The sequence below is a fragment of the Callionymus lyra genome, chromosome 5 (assembly GCF_982586985.1).
Source record: "Callionymus lyra chromosome 5, fCalLyr1.hap1.1, whole genome shotgun sequence".
Lineage (NCBI taxonomy): Eukaryota > Metazoa > Chordata > Actinopteri > Syngnathiformes > Callionymidae > Callionymus > Callionymus lyra.
In genome coordinates, this window is record NC_141822.1 from 8476899 (window position 1) to 8493082 (window position 16184).

The window sequence follows — 16184 nt, forward strand, 5'->3', positions numbered from 1 at the left end:
AGCCTTCTGGAAGTTTGTCATACACTCAATATGTTGAACTGAGTTGTCGTTTTATGAGCTACGGAAGGAAGTATATTAGGTCGGCCGACTTGTATCGTGACCCCATTTCAGTTCTAGTAAGGTTAGATTAGGTTAGGTAGAACTTTATTGACTTTATTGTTTTTTTACAATTAGACACAGCAATACAGCAATTATTCATAAAAATAAGAACAAGAACGAAGAGAAATAAAGAGAAAGAACAAGATGATACAATCTAAGTCTAAAGATAAAGAACATAGATCGTGAGATAGTAAGAACTAGAACTCAAAATATTCAGTATTCAGTAGGAACATTAATGATAATATGAACAAAATTGTATAGCACAGTCTCCAAAACAACATTTAGTTTAAACTATTTTGAAACGGGCAAATATTTGTTGTGCATTTAACAATTTGTATAGTTATTGATTAGCCTACAAGTGCTACTTTGACTGGTAGTGAGAGTCTATTCTGAATATATTGGAGTCCTTTTGAGTTTTTGCTAGCGCCACCTATGGTTCCCGATATTGACATCCATTTAAAATCAGTTTTATATTTGACTTGTTTTGACATATGACTTAGCTAATGGAATAAAACTTGTCCAAAATAAATAAAATGCTCAGAATATTAAAAGTATATACAGTGTGGAGAACAAGTACTTGATACACTGCTGATTTTTGAAGTTTTCCCACTTACAAAGCATGTAGAGGTAAGTATTTATAAGTATTTGATTGTCTATCAACCAGTACAAATTAAGGCTTCCAAAGACCTTCTTTAAGAAGCACTTCTGTTCTCCACTCATTACCTGTATTAACTGCACCTGTTTGAACTTGTTACCTGTATAAAAGACACCTGTCTTAAACAAACTCCCCACAATGGCCAAGACCAGAGAGCTGAGCAAGAATATCAAGGATATAATTATAGACCTGCACGAGGCCGGGATGAGCTACAGGACAACAAGACAAGCCGGTTTGTGAGAAGAACAACTGTTGGTACAATTATCAGAAACTGGAAGAAGTTCAAGATACAAGATCTTTCCTCGTGGGGCATCCATGATCGTGAGGACAGTGAGGGGACAGTGAGACTACATGGCAAGACCTGGTCAATGACCCGAGGTAGAGCTAGGACCACAGTCTCAAAGATAACCCATCAGTGGATTCTCTGCCCATGCCAACGTATGTCAAGGCCCATCTGAAGTTTGCCAATGACTATCTGGATGATCCAGAGGAGGAATGGCAGAAGGTCATGTGGTCTATTGAGACAAAAGTGGAGCTTTTTGGTCGAAACTCTAAAAGGTTTGGGGAAAGTAGAAGGACTACAACCCCAGAAACACCATCCCAACTGCACCGTATTAAGGGAGGATGGAGTGGGCCATGTATCGTGAGATCTTGGCCAACAATCTCCTTCCCAGAGAAGATGAACGAGGAGATGAAAAAACCCAGCCAGGGCAACCAAGGAGTGGCTCCGTAGGAAGCATCTAGAGGTCCTGGAGTGGACTAGCCGGTCTCCAGACCTGAATCCAATTGAAAATCTTTGCAGAGAGCTGAAAGCCCGTGTTGCCCAGCGACAGCCCCAGGAACCTGAACGCTCTGGAGAAGATCTGCATGGAGGAGTGGGCCAAGATTCCTGCTGCAGTGTTTGCAAACCTGGTGAAGAACTACACAAAACGTCTCTGTAATTGAAAACAAAGGTTTCTGTACCAAATATTGAGTTTGGTTTGTCTGATGTGTCAAATACTTGATCCAAATGACAGACCTCTACATGCTTTGTAAGTGGAAAACCTTCAGAAATCAGCAGTGTATCAAATACTTGTTCCCCCCCCCTGTATATATAGATACTTTATATATACTCATGTAGCAGGACTGCTTTCAAATAAGCAGCCAAGATGGAATATTCATTTCCAAGTATATATTTTATTTGTTTGTGTGACTGGTTGTTCACAAACAACAAAAAATACATACAAAAAAATGGTTTCATAAAACATCTCACTATTGTTGTTTTAGTACAATAATACAATAATATGTTATGCAACTTTCTTACCCAGATATGACGAATACAAGGAAACATAGAAAGACATGGATCACATAAGTAGATCGACCGTTGCTTTTAGCCCGGAAATAAAGCTTCCTGATTGGTTAATTTATTCCACACTAGAGGTGTGTATTGGTCAGAATCTGGCAATACTATTAATATCACGAAGCAGAGGCAACGATGAGATACATTTCAATACTGTAGTAACAAGGATATATTTGTAGTATTGTCGAAGGCTTGACTCTGGTTTTTGCAGAATTTACTGACTGTATCCTCTCGTCCTTAGTCATCACCGGGATCTCACAGGATTCGATTATTCTTTAAACTGCGGGGGATGTAATAAGTGCTGCCATCTAGCTGCCGGAGGTTTAATTGCAACACAAAAATGCTAAAATGTTGTGAATATTTGTAAATAAAAAAAACATTACTCTATACACAAATTTATTGAAAATGAAACCATGAAATAACCATCATACGAATAAAAAGTCGAAAAAAGGAAACAGTGCTGTTACAGTATTGTGAAAACAAATAAATACCAATTATTTTGAGACCTATTTTTTCAAAACCTTCCGTAAAGACCTTATTCTTGTGGATTCCAAAATAAGCTTTCTCAAATTCAGCGTCAAAGATACAACCTGGGATTGGAAAATATATCTCCTTCAGTCAGTTTTTAACTTTATCCAAAACAACTCACGTCATTGAAGCTCTATTCAAGTCAATACACTGAACAAAGCACCAGCCACAGAGTCTAGGATCCAGCAGGTCACTAGAATTCTGGCCTTGTTCTCGGCTACAGCAGCACAGATTGACGGACAGGGCTGGTGAATGCGAGCGCCGAGCTCGCTCCAGTCAGACGCTGCAATCCAAAGAGCTTTGCTGATCCGTCTGCTGCCTGACCTTCACTGGTGTCACATTCACAGGCTGTAAAAAAGAAACGCCACACCGTCCACGACCACCCTTAAGGATTGTCGGCAGACCACCGTCGGCTCACTATTCATAGGAGCGAGGAAAGGAAATGACATCATCATGCTTTAGTTAGCATAGCGCTCGCTCTCACCTCCAAAGATAGATCTTTTTTTTTTTTACATTTCAAGGTCGAAATCAAGAAATGGGTTGTTGTGCATTGCTGGTCATTTGAGTTACTCCTTTTTCTGACATCACTCTTTCCACATCAGCAAAGTGTCATGTGATTCTCCACTGACTCAGGAGTACCTGGTCAACCAACCAAAACCAAAAGATGTCCACAGACTTCACATGCCTCCATTAAAGCCATATGATGGTGGAAGTGTGAATTAAATGAGTTTAAAAGTTTTTCATTAACTATCTTCGTTAATACAAAGCGTGTTTGTTTCTTCCAGCCTCGAGTCGAATCCACAATCCACTTTTATTCATTAAGAAAACCACTAAAATCACAATAAAAGATACAGCATTGGAAAGATCATTGGAATTTTAAAAAAATACTATTAGGTGTGGTTAGTTTGTAAATAAAGATGTCGTCAAGATCGACAGCCCTTAAAACAATATTTCCACAAGTCTACTGTAGGATCAACAACATGGTATAAAGTGAGTTTCTGACAAGCAAATAAAAACTTTGAGACCACAATAAAAACATGAGTGGGGCGAGGACAATGTTCATCCATCACCAATGTCAAATAAAGCAGGAATGTATGATGTTTCACCATGGATAACAAAATCCTAAATAGAAAAATCAACTCATAAAACAAAACATACATACATAAACAAAACTCATAAAAGCTACTATTGGCTTGCAAATGAAAGCGACACAAAATTAGCAAGTAGCACGTTAGCATCGGAGCTCTGACTTCCAATAAAAAACATTATTTATATTTAAAACAATAAAAACTACAGCACTGAGTGAACCGAAACTAATGCAAACGATCATGACGAGTCAAATAATTTAAAATGTATACAAGATTCAAAATGAAAGCACATTTTTGCACACAGTAACCCCTTAACTTGTTAGCATGCTAGCTTGATAAGACTACTATTCCAAAAGGGTTAGCTTTGGGTAAATGCTACCTATCGAAGATTTTTCGACTGGTTCCACACAAGAAAAGGTGTCAAAATGTCTCATCGTGTCGCTCATTTGAACCTGTGCATAAAATCTCCAACTAACACATTTATGGATCTCAACTCTCGACGCGACGCCTTAAGGCAGAGATGATAATGTCATTTCAGCGTCCGCTGCTGCAGAAAGTGACAGGAATCTAATTAACATTTCAGTCACTACCAATATTTCTAACACAACACAGGAGGAGGAAAAATATGTTTTCGGTTGCCAAAATAACACAGGTTCAGCTTGAAGATACAACTTCAGATTTTATGAAATTGTTAAGTTTTATCCAACAAGTGGTGTGAGAAAATATCTACACAAATATATTTGTTTTTCCATGTTGTATCGGTATTCAACAACACTGTTTGAATTAATGTTTGGCTTTCAAATCATTTTTTATTCATATCATCGATCGCTTAGGGTCTAAATTAAAGTGTTTATTAAATAATATACATATATATTTTTACATTTACAATTAACATGCAAATTACAGCATTTGGCTATTATTGTGTTGCTATTAAAAATCTGGTCGCTAGATGGCAGCAGACATTATGGCCTCCGCAGCTAAAGGAGCAATGAAATATGTGAATTGACTGAGGACGAGAGGATACATGGACTTTTTTTTCCCAACATGTGTGTCAAGATTCAATAGCACTATTTTTTATATATATAAATCATTTAAATCTCTCTCGTATATATATATATATATATATATATATATACACACACACACACATTTTTGGGAGGCTTTCTATATAGCTATTTAAGGTTTATATGTCAATTAAGTGTGTGTAAATTATACAACTCGATATATTTATTTTTTAAACGACATGCAAATATTTACAGCGTTACATCATTTTTGTGTTGCAGTTTAACTTCTGTCCACTAGACGGCAGCAGTCTTTACATCCTTCGCAGCTAAAGGAATGACGATGAAATTGGACGAGAAGATACATAATATTTTGTATCAAATCGTTTTGTTAGGTGAATATATAGTATTGTGAGTTTAGTGTATTAATACAGCTCTAGCCAGAGTCAAGTACTTGGACCATTCTAAAAATATATATATCCTTGTTCCGGTATCGCAATATACTCTATTGTTGAACCTGTATTCTATTCAGGGCCGGGTCTAGGCAGGGGCAAGAGGGGGCCTGGCCCCCTCAAATAAATGTTGTGCCCCCTCAAACCAGGGCCGGGTCTAGGCAGGGGCAAGAGAGGGCCTGGCCCCCTCAAATAAATGTTGTGCCCCCTCAAACCAGGGCCGGGTCTAGGCAGGGGCAAGAGGGGTCCTGGCCCCCTCAAATAAATGTTGTGCCCCCTCAAACCAGGGCTGGGTCTAGGCAGGGGCAAGAGGGGTCCTGGCCCCCTCAAATAAATGTTGTGCCCCCTCAAACCAGGGCCGGGTCTAGGCAGGGGCAAGAGGGGGCCTGGCACAATGCCCCCTCAAGATTTGTGGCTGCCCCCTCATACATGCCTGTCTAGACTCGGCCCTGATTCTATTACGTACTGTACGATTTGGCCAGATTCTCGTCAGCATAAAACCCTAATGTAAAAATAGCAAAAAAAAGTATTTAAGACCTTGGAAGTGTTTTAGACAAAAATAGAGAACTCCAATTCCTTAAAGTCTCACTTGGTTGACGCAGAAATCATCCGTAGATCTTTAAACTAACACTCAAGACAACTACTATGAACCATTCAATCTCCCATAGTAAGACGCCAACAATACGGTAAAAATGTCGGTGTACACAAAAGAAAAACCTGAAAGCCACGTACACAGCGAGGTCTACAGCATTGGTCCTTTCTTCATGTTGGTCACCTGGTGTCACCTCCTCCTCATGTCCTTCAATACTTAATATCACTCCATTCCTTCCCTTCACAGAGCCTTTCTTTCAAGGTGACCATTTCTGTTTTTCATATCCATTTTCCCCAGGATGAAGCAGGAATCGTAAAAAAAAAAAAGGAGCTGGCCAAGGTGGTGGAAGTAACCTCGCCCCAAGGGTTAGCTTCTTTGTGTTTAGCAAATTGTTCCTTCTGAAGAAAATAATTGCGGAACATCTCTCAGCAAACATGCGCTAACAACGGGCGGATTAACGAAAACATGAACGTTGATTTGTCGGGAGAAGATGCTACGTCTGATGGATGGACTTTAATTCTTTAAACATCTTCAGGATTTAGTTTTTTTTTTTTTTTAATCAGGAGCGACCTTGAAGCAGGATTTTTTTTGCAACAAAAACAGAGGCTGGTTAAATCCCCTCCACTAAAGCCCACGAGGGATGCGAAGGTTAGATAATACGGACTCGTACGGTCGTTCCTGGGACGACAGAAAGAGAAGATGCTGGTGGATCTTGAGCGACCGGAGCAGATCGGAGGCGGACATGCATGGTTGGAGTTCCTCCGGAAGGCTCCTCGTCAACCTTCTTTTAGTCCAGTCACCTCACTTGGCTGCTCTGTCGTCTCCCCCCCACCCTCGCCTCTCTCTCCCTCTCTCTCTTGGGGCAGACAGAATTATCTTCTGCATCAGAGCTGAGGCCAGGCCAGCGCTCCTCACAGAGGACTCCATTTCACACTGTGGCCAAGGAGACTCCAGCCAATCACGCCGGAGTATCAGTGGCATGGTCCACCATTTTGTGCTCCTCAAGGTCTTTGACCGTCCCTCACGAGCCGACCGCTATCTTGTTACGCAGATGGAAGCGTTTAGCTTCGAGGGAGAAGACCTGAGCGTGCTTCCTGTTCCTCCGTCAGCAGGAGGAACCAAAAGATCTGTGGGACGTTCATATCTGGTCGATGTCTGGCGATGCATCCTGCTTCTGAGGAGCTTCTCACAAAAAAAAATAGGTCACCCACAAAAACAAAACCTGTTCCTAAATCCTCTATTCTTGAAAGTGTTTTTACTGCACCCTGGTGTGAAGCTTCTCGGAACTCAAAGTTAGACTTTCCTGATCTTCTTGATAAAAGGTTCCTTCAAGGCTGCGAGAACAGGTTTTTCCACAAGGTCAGAGGAAACTTCTGCTTCCACAGAGTACAATTCAAACCTACTTTTCAGGAAGGAATTACAAGGATTCCTGATGAAACTCCACAGAATTTAAAAGGAACAGATTATTCTTTTGGCTGAAATTCTATCCACCTACAAAGATTTGACAGTAGAACTACAGTCTCTTGAGCGAGACAAGATGTACTTATGAAGAAATAAACTCATCGGGATTAAGACTGGAACCCTAATTTCCCAAAGTAAATGTTACCAAGTGATCGATATCCATCCATCTATCTGTTTGTTGTGTGTATCTATAACCCAAATACACGTACTGACAAGGGGTGTGTATACTAGTAGTAAGAGGTAACTATACCCTAGTGGTAAGTGGTAAGTATACTGGCAAGAATCTGGCAATACGATAGGCATCACGATAAAGGGGCAACTATACGATATATTGTGATAGGAACAAGTATATATTTGTAGTATTGCCCCAGTACTTGACTCTGATGTTGCACAATTTACAGAAGTCTGATTTCAACACAAAAATGAACAAATCCTTGAATATTTGCATGTTAATTGTAAATAAATATAAGAAATTGAACTTTTTTATTTAAAAAAAAAACACTATTGAATAATACTATTAAAGAACTATGGGTACAAAAGAAAAGATGTGTCGATAATGTTCTGTCAAATATTGACACAATATCGTAAGAAAAAGAAAGTTCATTATTAGTATTAAGTTACCGCTCGTAACTACAGCACAAAGCAAGAATAACAACATAGAATTGTTGATAAAATAGAAGAATGAAGGTAAATAATCAATCTTTAATAATATAACGACTTACTTGTGGTAATCAGTACATGGGTAAATAGCTGTTAATAAGCATACAAATAAGGTACTTTTTAAGATTGAAAATGAATTTCCTAGTCAAGAGAGTAAACCACATATTTGTTCAACAGAAAAGTGGACTAGCTGGTCAAAACGATATTGGAGCTAAGAGCAGCACAACAACTGTGAGCTTGAATTATTGATCGCCTAAAAGAGCGAACATATGACAAACTTAGAGAATTTAACTTTGAAACTTTTAAAATAAGTTAGGAAAGAAGGTTTCTAATACAACTTGGAAAGCACTGAAATGGCACATACCTCTGCCAAAGACTTATTTTTAAGTAACTTAATAAAATGTACAAAATGTAAATCAAACTCATGTTGAATTGATCTTTCAAAGCCTCACATGAACCATTACCATCACAATTCGACCCCGAGGTTAAAGTGACAAAAGATCAAACTGTGAATTTTGACTAGTACTAGCTGGAAAACCTACACTTCTCCTTGGTGAAAATTATTAAGGTCAAAATGAAGCAATAGTAGGAACATAAGTTATTACAAATTACTATCAAATTATATCAGTGCATGTATCAGAATATTCAATGGTTGAATTTAAAAGGTCAAATGTTGAAACTTTTTTCAAGCATTTACTTTTTTTTTTGTATAATTAATCATTAATTCAAGTTTAATTTTTTTTTTTTTTTAAAACATAATTAAATTTAAAATGTATATATTGAAATGTTGAAATTTTAATAATAATAGAGTAATTTAATAAATCCCATTCAATATTTTCAAATTATTTATTTTTTTCGTTTCCCACATATTCCATTTTTAATAATGCTAAACTTTTTTTCCCTGCCACAATCAGATCTATGAGTTTGTGCCTTTTAAAATCAATATACACATTTCAGTATAATAGTGAGATAATACCAGTTTAACTCCATGTTTATATATATATATATATATACAGTATATATATATATATATATATATATATATATATATATATAGGAATTTTGGTTAAAATAAATTCAATTCCAATTAAAATATTTAAAAGGTTCAACATTTGACATGTTCAATTAAATCAATATTCTGACGACCATAATATTCATTCCATAAATGACGTGCTGTGTCACGCAGTAGATGTTAAACAAAAGCAACACGTCGCAAAAGTACAGTACAAGCAAGTATATTACGAGGTTCATTCATTCACTGTCAAAGTTATCTCCTCCACGACAAGCAAGTTGGTGTGTTGAGAAGTTTCCTGATCTTCACCCACACGAGTGTTGGACGCCTCAGAAGGCCCTGGATGATGTCCATCATATCTGCTCGGTGGACAACTGCCCGGCAACACTGCGCCTGACACGGCACTTACTACAATTACAGCGTGTGGGTGAGGTTACATGGTGGTCACCACCGGCTGACCGAAGCAGGAGATCAGAACATGAACAGTGGACAACAGCCAGCAAGAGAAGAGAGGGAAGTAACTGAGGAACTGTTTTTTTGGAAGACGTCAGGTTCCTCTCTCCGCCGTGACCTCTTGAAGGTTTGTTTGTTTTTTTTCAAGAAGGGAAAGATGAGAGACACACCAATATTAACTTACCGACGGAGAGACCTCCTCTCGCTCTGAAGCCGTCAATATTTAATGGTCAGCTCTGTTGCTTTGGTCGGGCCTCGAGCAGCTCCACAACACCACTCCTGTTCCTCCTCAATGAAGGCCTTGTCCAGTGGCACCACACTGCCCAAGGAACGGGCGTCTCCAAAGAATGTTTCCACCACAGGGCAGCTTCTGGGACTCGCACACTTGCTGAACTGGAAGAAAAATCTTCAACTGGAAACCTGACTTGACCGTACAAGCGGCCACTATGCGCCCCTTTGGTCAGACGTGGTGAGGAGCTTTTTTTTGAAAGACTCTGGCGAGCAGCGCCGAGGCAACTGTTGATGTTCCAGAAGACGAGAAACCAGTTTGGCAGAGGTGTAGCGTAGCAACTATCAACAGAAACTGGAATGAAACCTCTCACACACACACACACACCACTTCCTTGTTTCAGCAGATCATGTGAGCTGGAGGCGCCTGAAACCCTCTGACGCCGCTTTAATAATTCACAGGACAGGTGGTGTTGGAGGCTTTTGTGGTACGATCTGGAAGGTGTTCCCACAAAGTGAGGGGAGGTCAAATGTGTCCCAGTCGTCAGTTTTTAAGGATGTTTGGGGGGGGCTTTTCGAGAAGCTGCATCTCATGATGTCCAGAAAGCACTCACTGGAGCATTTCAATTGGCTTTTGTAGACCTCTTCCCCGGCCCTTCTTCCACTCTGCCCCAGGTGGAGAAGAAAGGACGAGTGCATCGGCCGAGCAGGACGGGAGAGAGAGAGAGAGAGAGAGGAGGCGACTCAGAAAGAGAATCAGGAGTGAGAGACCGGGTTTTTTTTTTTTTTTCTTTTGCGGCGTTCAAACCACCGCAGGAGGCTGTGTCGTCTAATCCTCCGTCCTCTGTGTCGAGCCTAATCCTGAAATACCTGCCAGTGATGTCATCTGGGCTTTTTGTTTTTTTTTAAGGTTTGGTCCAGAAGGTGGTAGAGAAGAACGTTGTGCAACCCTAACACAACCACACATGTCATAACAAGATGATTAAAAAAATAAAAAAGTAGCAGCAGAAGAAGATTGAGGTGTTGAAACTCAAGATGTAAGAGTCGATTGTTAAGAGAGTCATCTCAAGACCAGGACCGGGTATCTAACGTGGCTTCTAGAGATGGCCAAGTTTTGATATCCCCGGGGGATCAAACTTGTGAGGATTTTTTTTGAAGAAATATAAATACTGGACATAGGCCCTTGTTAGCAAGTGTTTATTTTGCATTAAAAGTTTTTGCGTATTTCTGTAAGAAAACAGCTTTTGTTAGAATTGATCTCATTAAATTGGTATCCAAAAAAAAATATTGTTCAGGAACCATTATTGGAAGTGAAGCTATCAGTATCAGTAATGAACATTTTCCATCAATACCGAGCCCTACTGAAGACACTTTAAAAAAAAAACAACTATATATACAAGAGCAAAGAAAAATAGATTGCAGTAGACAGAGGAAAAACTTCCCTTTAAAAGGCAGAAACCTCCAGCAGAACCAGACTCAGTGTGTGTTAACTATAGAGTAAGATATTACAACGCACAAGAGGAGGTAAACATACATTCTTTCAACACTTTTTATGACTATAAATATGATTTTTGACTCAACAAGTCCTTGGGAAATTAATAAAAGCTACTTTAGCTTAAGGTAATCTACGAGTAAGAACTGAAATATCAGGGTAGCTCCAAGGATATAAAACAAGCAAATCAAAATACAATTATATCCAACTGAAATGATGTGTATTGTAAGAAGTTGGTATTCAATTTATCTAAATACAATAGTCGTATAATCTTCATTAACCTCTTTATAAAGTTAATACTTTATACAGTAGATACTGTAGATCGACAGAAATGTAGATTATTTGTCTCATCACAACAGAAATTAACTCTTTTGAAAAAGTTTTGGATAGCCGTTAGCATCACAATAGCCATGCTAATGTTTACGGTTTCAAATTACCATTAGCTCTCTCACATTAAGAAGTTCCCTAATTTGAAGAAAAACACACAAGAGTGTCGTTTTACTCAAATATACTCCAAACAAAACGTCTTATTAAAAGACAATCGAGTGCGAAGCTAAATGAAAAAAAAACAGCTTAGGGAAAAGCCTCCTCACCACTGTACACTACACTAACCATGATGCACTGCAGCAGTCAAAGGTCAAATTCATTATCATTTATCTTGCTTGGCAACTCAGAATGTATTTGTTATCTTGGCCATGGCAACCAGCTGGTTAGCGTGACCAAACGGGACCCAGATCAGTTGAGAAAAATAACATTGAAAAGTTACATTTTGTGAACTTTAAACGGCTAGTTTTTTCCCCTCTTTACTGCATTATTTGATTATTTATATGCAAGTTTCAGTCCTGTATAGAAGGTTGAACTTCCAAAAACGACTAACCAGTGACACGTAGATCTGAGCTCACAGCAGAGAGGAAACTGGCCAAAAAGAACTGATAAATTAGAGATGATCAGGAAGCGAATTCACGCTAGACAGATTGTTGTCAGTCTTTCCGTGGTGTAATTACAGAAGGGAACGATCTCTGATCTACAAGTCTGATATTGTCATTAGAAGTGTGAGATTTCAACATTCAAAGTTGAAAAAAAAAATAAAAAGGATCCTGGTTCAACAGCTGAAAGTCTGGTGTGCAGCTTTCACATCCTGCCATGGTTGGAAGACGCAGAAGATTCGACGGCGTCGAGTATGTTCTGCTTCAGCGTGAACTCTGAGCTCGATGACGCGACCTTAGCCCGAGTGTTGCTTCCAGCCTGAGCTCAAATAACCTTGTGAAGGTTTCACAATGAGGAAGAAGTTACAACATGAAGCCAGAGACGTTCATCTTCACTGGGGCTGACCAGACCCCCTCTAGACCCCCTCCTCCTTCCCTGTCGACCACAGCAGATTCCTGGCCCGGCAGCTCCTCCTGGAGAACCTGTTTGCCCTGCTGCCACGCCAGACAAGAAGAAGAAGAAGGAGCATCGCCACCATTTTGATTGCTCCTCTCAGCCCCAGCATTGTCGCAGCACACTGTGTCAAGCTCACAGTCTCCTTGTCAGCAAGATTTCACACAGTGGCCAGGGGAACTGCAGCGTTGCACCGCCACACAAACACACACAAACGCACACAAACACACAAGAGAAACCAGCTCGCAAACACACGCCTCCTCCACCCCTGTGACGGACTTGTCAACCGACACCTTGAGGACATAATGTGTGGAAAGTCACCTCAGGCTTTGTTTGGATCACATGTTGGCCGTAATTGTGACACACACACAAAAAAAAACAGCAATCGCAGAAATCCAGGTGTCAATGTGTTGCTCATGGGAAATTGGTAGATATTTCGGCCAAACCAATCAGAAGCCCTGGATGGTACTCAAACAAACCTTTCCCTAAAGTATTCACAACTGAAAATACCTTCAGAATAAGAATACAAATTGTAATTTTACACCATTTATTTTATCTTTGCAACAACACTAAACGTCGTGGATCAAGGACAACAGCAGCAAATATAAAAGAAAGTGTATATTATTTCTTAACAAACAAATAAAGAATAGTATTCATTCATTTATTCGCCAATTCCTTCAAAGGTCGATGGGTTGCTGGGGTTTATACATGGCATTTGACTATAATACATAAATAAATATTAGTAAATAACTATAAATGTAGTATGAGTTACAGTGTTTATATTAAACTGTATACATTTAAATAGTCCTAAATATAAAATAATAATTAATTCCCTAATGTTCATCATGGGTCGGATTGGCGCTCTGCGTGGCAGCCTACTGCCATCAGTAGTACTGCCAAAATTATTAATAATTTACCATTATGTTGGTATAAGTCACAGTGTTAGTAAGAAATCATAAATAATCCCAAATATTAAAAAAACAGTACAGTGCGGTTGTACCCCTGAGCAAGACACTAATTCCCCTTATGTTTATAATGGGTCTGTGGTGCACCGCGTCGCAGCCTACTGCCATCAGTGCGTGACAAGACTCTGTGTGTGGCACTGTGAAATCTAAATTGTTACACATCAGATTATATTTGGTTTTCCTTTAAGAGATAAACGAACCATTTGGGTTGCTATTTAAAAAAGTCAGATGAGTTTCTTTAGCTTCCTAGCGAGACGTTGACCTCTGGCTTGTCCAGTTCCTTCTGCCTTCTCTTGTCAACACATGACTGACATCATTCATTAACAAGCCGACTCTATACGTCGACTAGATCCAAGGACAACTTATTTTAGAAGGTGTTAAAACCTCCTGCTTTTTCTGGACTTGACGCAGAGAGTTTTTAGCGTTTATAAAAGTTATTTAACTTTTAAGACACATATTGAAGGACCTTTTTATTTCCCAACAAGCTGAGCTTCCCAGACACGAGCAGTTCTCTCACATGTTCTCAGAAGAACCTACTTTTGGTTGAACATTAACTTCTGAGTGGACTCATGTTCCTCTAAAGTCAAGACACGGCACCGTCTTCTGCTTTATGTGGACAACCAACTTCCATATTTGCAAACCCTAAAAATACACAGCAGAAAAAGAAGAAGAAGAAGAAGAAGGAAGGAGCAGATCTTCGTGGCTGATCAAACACAACCTTTGTTCTGGTGTCTTTGCTCTTCCTCTGGAGGAACTCATCTTCCTGCCTTCCTCCATTTTATGGTGAACTAGTGTCACATACCTGACTTTGAGAAGATTGGGAACCACAAACAACACACACAAAAAAAACACGTGAGAGCTTTAAACGCCACCATACATGTCCACCAGAAGATCAAGAGTTTTAAAAATGGCCACTGAAAGCTTTTCCTAAACGATCACGTAGATGTTTTTATTTGTTAGTGTGAATGGACAATGTCAGCTCCTCTGAGCCTCTAATGGAGGCTGAAGAATCCCGAGCAATGGCTCCTCCATGGAGAAGAAGAAGAGGACAGTCCCCTGACCAGACATGTCAGAATAACACACCAGCTAACACACACACACACACACACACACACACAAGCTAGCAGAAGCTCTTTTGCGCCACAGCGTCACTTTCCTTCAGCGACTTTTTTTTTTTAAGTGTGGTGACAACACGGCGACATATCGGGGCGAACGTAGCTTTTCGATATTAAACGAAGGAGCCACTTGACTGGAGCAGAAAGATCTCCCTCACAAAAAAAGCTGGAGCCTCCACGTTTGATCTACAACCAGCACGTTCTCGTAGACCTTGAACGCCTCAGCCCCGAGAAGAAGACACAAGAAAAGAAGCTTCTTGTTTTTAATATCAAATAAAAAAAACTACTCACCGGTACAATCTTTCTCCAGAAACGATCCTCCCAAAAGTTGTGTCTCATGCGAGCGTCCGGTCGCTCTAATGGATGATCGCCATCTTTCCTGCTTCTCCTTCGCTGCAGCTGCAGATGACCTGAGATCCGTCTGTCTCTGAATAATGAACCACAGACGAGGAAGACAATCCGCGAAGCTGCTGCTGCTGCTGCTGCTGCTGCTACACAAAGAAGTTTGGGAGACGAGCAGGCACCAGAGGGTGCACAAGAGTTTTGCATCAGCAGGAAGGTCTGAGAAGATCATCCTTCATCCAGAACTGGAGAGAATGTGCAAGACTTTTTTAAGCAGCAGCGGCGGCGGCGGTGGAAGATACACACATTTTTTTTTTATATATAGACGCTCCATACGTGTGTGTGTGTGTGTGCCACGTCATAAGGGTTATCTGCAGTTCACTTAGAGAGGTGATGATGAGACTGAGCTACATGGATGGGTTGATTCTAGATCAATATTTTCAAAAAAAGTGGAATTGAAAGTCAAATAATTTACAAAAACATGTGTATATTTGGAATTCAATTCACATGTCACACTTAAAAGAAAGAAACTTTATGCAACAATATGTATTGTGAACTTTTAAATAAACAAGAATAATATTCAATTAAAGATAATTGTTTTTTAGTTTAATAACTGCACGACTGCCTGTACTGTAGACATTTATGTGAAACTAGCATGTTTATTTACTTACACTGTTGCATCTTAATTGTTTGTGACGCATAAGTAAACATGTTTACATTGTAGGATTATGTTTGTTTTCTTATTTCATTATTTAATTTGCACTGACACCACAAAAAAGTCCTATGTTGTGTTTACATCACTGATTCTGATGGTTGCAGTACAGAATACAATAATATAACACACAAAATAAGCAAGAATAACGCAAAGATATGAAGGTTAAAACAAGTATAATAAACAAGCATAACAATTGAATTGATACAATATGTTTTTACTCTCATAACTACTGAACTTCCTTTACAATAGACATGAAACTAGATTATTGGTTCATATTATTTTGGTTGAACTGTTGCATCTTAATTGTTTGTTTTGCAAAGGTAAAGATATGTTTACATTGTAGGATTATGGGTGTTTTCTTATTTAAATCTTTCATTCTGTACTGACACCACAAAAAACTCCTATGTTGTGTTTACAACACTGACTCTGATGGTTGCAGTACAGAATACAATAATATAACACACAAAGTAGGCAATATAAAAACAGAATAAAGCAACGATATGAAGCTTTAAACAAGTATAATAAACAAGCATAACAATTGAATTGATATATGTTATACTTTCATAACTACTACACTCCCTGTACAATAGACAAGTAACTAGAATAT

The 16184-nt window shown here is 39.2% G+C and overlaps 1 protein-coding gene across 3 annotated transcripts in view; it reads right to left on the reverse strand.

Moving 5' to 3' along the window:
• The window catches only part of znf462 (zinc finger protein 462), a 53700-nt gene extending 38699 nt beyond the window's left edge, over positions 1-15001 (reverse strand). For 2 of the 3 annotated variants that reach the window (XM_087790713.1, XM_087790711.1), the window contains exon 1: positions 14812-15001. The gene's annotated coding sequence lies outside the window, so the exon portion shown is untranslated. Of the gene's footprint in view, positions 1-9524; positions 9809-14811 lie in introns of those variants that run through there. The other variant, XM_087790712.1, reaches the window with a different exon arrangement.
• Positions 15002-16184: the final 1183 nt, after the last annotated feature.